A 6,581-nucleotide genomic window follows, 5' to 3' on the forward strand; every position below is an offset into this window, starting at 1 on the left:
AGATTGTCAATTTACCACATAATGAATACTTAAAGCATTTCATAATAGTGTAATCAGAACCTGTTCTACAAAGTAGGTCCCAAAGGTGAAATGGAAAGCCTGTTAGACCAGTTGAATGAATCAGCCAGTACTTATTTATATGCCAGTGACAAAGTTCTAATGTGAAGAAACCTTCCCCTTGTGAAGAACAGAATGCTGACAAAGGAAATTACTGAGCATTAAAATAACTTTGCTGTTCTTTAATACATTAAGAAAGTCATATAGCCTTGACAGCTGGCCAGTTTGGATCTAGCCATGTTTCAGGTTCTTTTGCTGTTGAGTCCAGCTTCAAGGGCAGAACAATGTGTAATTTACGAAGTGCATATTTCTCAGTGAATTGTCATTGGCAAATGTAAAATGTTTAGATCTATTGCTCTGTCAGAATGGTTCTTCCCCTTGGCCTAGAGAAGCATGCTAAGTAATGATGTCCTTTCTCTTGTGGTATCCTAAGAAAGAGCAACTCTGATCTACTAAAGCCGACAAGTCTTTTCACAAAAGTGCAGTTCCCAGAACTATGCATGATAGTTAAACTGATAATTCAAAAGTTTATGCTGTAATGGGACCTGTGGCTTAAGTATATTTCAGTATCCAACACAAATGTTATTTTTCCAACACTGAACTGAATGTATTTCACTTGTTACTAATTTTGTGTTCTTGTTGCTTAAAATATCAACTATCTTAACGATGGAAAGGAAATGTCAATGAAAATAGCAAAAGAAAAGGCTCCACAACTTTTCCTGTCACATTTATATTTTACTTATTTTTATGTAATTACAACATTTCTATTCCACCCTTCATCACAGATGATCTCAGGGTGGGTAACAATGCAGGATACAATAAAAGCCAGAGGAAGCACATCCAATTAAAACAGAAAAAATATATGTTTCCTCATCTGTCCCAGTGTTGGTCCAATAAAAGTCATCCTTCAGATGTTTGACAGAAGATAAATGTCTTCAACTGGTGCGAAAAATGGGTAATATGGGGGCTAGCTGGGGGGAGACAGAATATTTCAAAGCTGTAGTGCTAATGAGACCCTCAGGGGGTGCAACTTCTCTGATCTCATTTAAAGATGGTATAACTAAGATGGCCTCCTCAACCATCTCAAAGTCCAGGCAGGATGATAAGGAGAGAGGCGCTCCTTTAAGTAATTATGTCCTGAGCTTGCAGAGATTTAAACATCAGAAGGAACATTTTGTACTGGGTCAATGATGCAGGTAGCCAGTGCAGATCTTTCAGGACCAACATAACATGGTCCTGTGCAGAAAGGCCCATCAACATCATGGTTGCTATGTTTTGTACGAGCTACAGCCTTGGAACGATCTTCATGGGTTGCTGCCCTGGGCTCCTGCTGGGAGGAAGGATGGGATATAAATCAAATAATAAATAAATAAAATAAATTTAAGTGAGTTGCAGTAATTCAAATAGCATATTACTAGAATGTGCATAACTATGGCCAGGCTATTGCTGTCCAGGAATAGCTGTTGCTGGTAAACTAGTCATAGCAGGGAATAGGCACTCCATGTCACTGAGGCCACTTTGGCCTCATGTGACGTAATGGAATTGGAGAACCCCCAGATTAGAAACCTGATCCTGTAGGGCAGCCTTTCCCAACCAGTGTGCCTCCAGATGTTGTTGCACCACAACTCCCATCAGCCTCATTCAGCATTGCCAATGGGAGGCTGATGGGAGTTGTGGTCCAACAACATCTGGAGGCACACTGGTTGAGAAAGGCTGCTTTAGGGGCAGTGCAACCTCTGGCAGAACTGGCCACTTTTCTATTTCTCAGCCCAAAGAACCACTATGCCATTGCACTTCTGTCTTCTTGTCAGAATTCATTGTCAGTTTATTGGCCCTCATCCAACCCATCCCCACCCCCAGACCCTGACTGAGGACATGGACAGCTTCCCCTACACAGTCTACACAGAGAAACAGAGCTGGCTGTCATCTACATATTAACAACGCCTCACCCCAAATCTTCAGTTCAGTGCTCCCAACAGCTTCATATAGATGTTGAAAACAGGATGGGAATCAGAGTTGATCTTTATGGATGCCACAACATAACTACCATGGGGTCAAACAGACATCCCCCACTGGCACTCTCTGAAACCGGGCCTGCTGATGAGAGTGGAACCTCCAAAACATTGTACCTCCAACTCTCACCTCACAGAACCAATCCAGGAGAATACCATGATCAATTGTACTAAAACTGCTGAAAGATCAAGGAGGACCAACAGGCTAGCACTCCCCCCCCTCTCCTCACACAGTTCATCAAACAGGGTGACCAAAGCTGTTTTGGTGCTAAAATCAGGCCTGAAGCCAAATTGAAGTGGGTCAGGATATTACACTCCATAGCAAAACTCTTGAGTGATGTACAATAAGATGCAAAATGAAAACAGAAGAAATACCTTGGGCATATACTTGAAGAACAGGGTAGAAAATTCTATAATTATTTAATATTTTTAATAATGCGCCATACACTCTACTTTTGATGGGGTTCAGATCACATTTAAAATGTGCCTGAATTGGTCATCTGCATAGTACTTGCCAGTTCCCCAGTTACAGAATTCTGGTGCAAAAGTTTTTCCAAGGTAAAACAGACATGATGGGTACCATGCAGGGTCACATCGAACCTGTGGTGGCTGGTGGCTCCATGTCAGTGGGGCAGTAGAATCCACTCTGGGTTTTAATCCAAACTTGTCCCACTGACATGGAGCCACCAGCTGCCACTGCATCTAACCTTACTCATCCCATTGACCAAGCTCTTTTTCCTGTTTCATCCTTACTATAATGCTTTTAGGTTGTTTGAATATGTATGTTGGCACCTATACATTTGTCATGGTGTGTGACATTGTGAACTCTCTCAGCACCCACACATACCACCAGAAATGTGGGGTTGTTCTGATACATAGCACACAGAGTTGGTTTCATTAAAAGCTGGCATTTAAAAAAATGTTGTGGAATTTGCAACTTCAAAAAGGGTTGAATACTTAGATTTCCCCCCAGTTATATTGAAGAAGCAATGTTCATATAAGCTGCTTACATAGGAAGTTGCTTTATATACATCTGGTCAAAATCAGAGAGTCTTGTGGCACCTTGTCCAAAATAATGTCTATTCTCATCACTTGCTATTGATTTTTTTTTAGCTGGAGACACCAGAGGGATTGAACCCCATACATTCTGCATGAAAATCATGTGCTGTACCACAAAGACATGGTCCCTGTTCAGTGTCATGGACTTGGAGTCATATGATCTATAACACTAATCCATCAGGATTCCTGTGGCACATATAGTGGTTTGCTAGCAACTTACTGATCTAGGGTCTATCTAGGTTTATACAGGTACTCAATTTCCATGTGGCTAGCTTTATCACACATGAAAAGTTATTAAGTTTCTCTTGAAGTCCAGTGTGCAATGAACTACCATAAATGACAAGCCCAACTCTTTATCTTCAGCAAGAAGATATTTATTAATGAAAAGCCATAATAATCAGAGGCATACTAGAAAATAAAGCAAGGCAGCAAACAGTGTTTGAATTCTTTGGGTGAAAATGGAATGAGGAACCAAACCATGCAGTCTTGCAGTCTTTAAAGGAGGGATAAGGGAGCTGGGGCCCTCCATACATTGTTGGACTACAACTCTCATCATTTGTCATGCTCTAGAGGATGCCCTCAGGGACTAGGATCTCAGATCCCAAGAGAAAAAAAGCCTTTTAGTAAAGCAGGGTTCAAGGTGCAGCATTAGTCTCAACAAGCCAAGGCATAACACAAGCAAATAGTCCAAGGTCAATTGGTTGTTCATCAATATTGTTATTGTTACAGATGTGAGAAATTAGAACACTGAATTTGGAATTGCACAGAAACATCTGACCAGCCTGTCAGAAATTAAGGCACTACAGAAATCTGGGTTGGGGTACAAAAATGGGCAAATTAGATCAGGAAAAATATGGTGAAAAATCAAAGAGTGATATGTACCAAAATGCATGGAAGAGATTTTAGAATCTTGTACTTAAAAGTCCCACTCTTTTCTCCCCTCTGCTTAAAATTAAGATAGATAAAGATACCTCTTTCCTTCCTGTAATTCAAACCTTGACCTTCTATGAACTTGCTTGGTTTGTGGTTGTTGAAAAGAAGAATGGCACTGGGCAATGCTGCTGCTACTTGGTTTTCCATGTGCTGCTCCTGAATTCGGTTTACTGTCAAAGGCTTCTTGAAAGATACAGCATGTGCACATAAAAATGAATACATGAGTGAAAATAACATACAAAATGCATTATATGATGAGAAATGGGTTACAAAATTGTGAGTCAAAACTGTCTATAAAAATGTATTTATTAAGAGAAATTCACACTAGTTAGTTCTGGTCAGTTAGTTTATTAATATAAGGTCACAGACCCATTCAAATAAAATAGTCAATAAAAACATCAGAATAGTTAAGATACAGAAATAAAAAAGTACATCATAAAAGAAATAGCAGTTAAGAGAGAAGAATCCTCTTGCGACTCCTTTGAGCACAGAGAGAGGAACTTAGCCACTGTCTCTGTTGTAGACTTATTAAAATCAGTTAGGAAATATTTCAAAAACCATACCAATGGCCTGCCAGGAAAGTTCCTCATAATTGGGCCAAGTAGTCTATCGCGATCCTCCCTATAAAAATTGCATACAAAAAAGACGTGAGTCAATGTTTCAACTTCGTCACCACAAGGACACATCCGGTCCGCATAAGGTGCAACTTAGTATCGCCCTTCCAAGAGAGCAGAAGGGAAACAATTCAACCTGGCTCTGGAGAATACATGCCAATACTTAGGAGAATTCAGATTCTCCAAATAGTTAGAGTGTTTGGGGAACTGAAAATTCAGACCAAGAAGGGTAGGGGAGCATATATTGCAAGCATTTAATACAGAAAGTTGAAAGTCAATATCCCTAATTCATTGGTCTAAAATGAATTTAGCAGTCCTAAAATTTTGTGTAAGGATAAAATCAAAAGAAAAACCGAATGAATGCAGTTTAACAATAAAAAAATTAGACCAAGAACTAGTGTAAAATTCACACTAAAATGCTGGAGAATTTTCATGAGGATCTTTTTTTTTTAATTGCAAATTGCTGCAGGGATGTGGAGAACTGAATTTAAGACTGTAAAAATGAGAAACTGAGAGAAATGAAATTAACAGATCTTTTCATTCCTAGATGGGATGGGTGAGAAATGTGATTCAGTTCTCATTTAAAGTTGAATCTATCACATTTGCACTTTCTGAAACACAACTACCCTTCAAAATTCACACATGTGAATTTTGCAACACAGTTCTCCAACCAACGTTTACAGAAGTTCATATGTGCAGGGGGAAAGTGCATAAAAATGAATATATTAGTGAAAATAAAAAAATATTAGAAGTGCTTGCAAAATGTGTACATTAGTCAAAACTGCATAAAAATGTGTTTATCAGGAGAAATTTGCACCAAAATGCTGAAGATTTTTCATGTGGATTTTTGTTTGAAAAATTGCTGCAGAAATGTGGAGAACTGAATTTAAAACTGGAAAAAATTGAAATTGAGAGAACCGGATATATGCTTCCATCCCTACCTGAGAGTTGAAGGAGTTTCTAACAGCAATGAGCTAGAGTAAAATAAGATCCATGTATTCTAAATTCAGTCTCCCCCCATGTTAGATGTCTTCAGGTACACACTAAATTTTTTTAAAAATTTGTCTAGGTCTTTGAGTCGTAGAAGTTGCTCAGAGATATTGCACTGTAGTTGACTATCCCTGCTGATCTGAGCAGATTTGATTGTGATTTCATTGTTTTAATTATTGTGCAATATTTGTTCTAAGTATTTTTATACTGTTAGCCACCTTGAGCTCCTATTGGGAGGAATGGTGGGATACAAAAATGAGGAATAAACAAACAAATATATTCAAATCCACCATTCAACTCATAGTTTCATAAGCAATACATTTTTATGAAATGGTGATTTGATGTTTAATAACATTAATGTGAACAAGCATTGGTATGCTTGAGCAAAGACTTTGGCCAAGTGTGTCAAAGATCTTCTCCAGTTCTAAGAAACTTATAGAGGTTTGGAGCAGATCAGCAGCATAAAACATGAAGTGTACATTTAATAAAAAGCATATGCAGTGCATTCAAGTACAAGATTGTACCATGCTGATCAAAAAGCAATATAAAAGAATAGCCAGAAACATAAACACTTCACCTGTGTCAAGAAATGCTGCTTTTTTAGTCCCAGAAAATGGGTCTTGTACTCAGGCTTCTGGGAAAAGAATGGGCCGTGTAAAAAAGAAGCTTCTTCTACAAGCTTCTCTAGTTAATTAGCTATGTGAGATCATTTCTTACACCTGTGTTACCTCTGACATGAGTTGCCCTTCAAGGGCATTATGGTGCTCTGCTAATTGGATTCACGTGCCTTTCTGGCAAGTTTCTCACTCACACCCCAGGTCTGGAAAGTGCACTTGCCCTTCTGATTGGTCAAGGTATATCACCTGTCTAAAAGGTTCTGTCTAATTACCCCTTTGATTGGTTAAGGAATCGGCTG

The 6,581-nt window shown here is 38.9% G+C and overlaps 1 long non-coding RNA gene across 2 annotated transcripts; it reads right to left on the minus strand.

The window, feature by feature from the left end:
* Nucleotides 1–784: 784 nt before the first annotated feature.
* LOC133389981 (uncharacterized) lies at nt 785–6,305 on the minus strand. Of its 2 annotated transcripts, none has more exons than XR_009764251.1 (4): nt 6,243–6,305; nt 4,625–4,682; nt 4,100–4,244; nt 785–1,384 (listed from the first exon to the last, which is right to left on the minus strand). It is a non-coding gene; the product is annotated as an uncharacterized LOC133389981 (long non-coding RNA). The 2 variants fall into 2 exon arrangements; XR_009764250.1 differs by having other exon boundaries at nt 785–1,387.
* Between the last annotated feature and the right edge of the window lie 276 nt (nt 6,306–6,581).

The sequence above is a fragment of the Rhineura floridana genome, chromosome 8, assembly GCF_030035675.1.
Source record: "Rhineura floridana isolate rRhiFlo1 chromosome 8, rRhiFlo1.hap2, whole genome shotgun sequence".
NCBI lineage: Eukaryota > Metazoa > Chordata > Lepidosauria > Squamata > Rhineuridae > Rhineura > Rhineura floridana.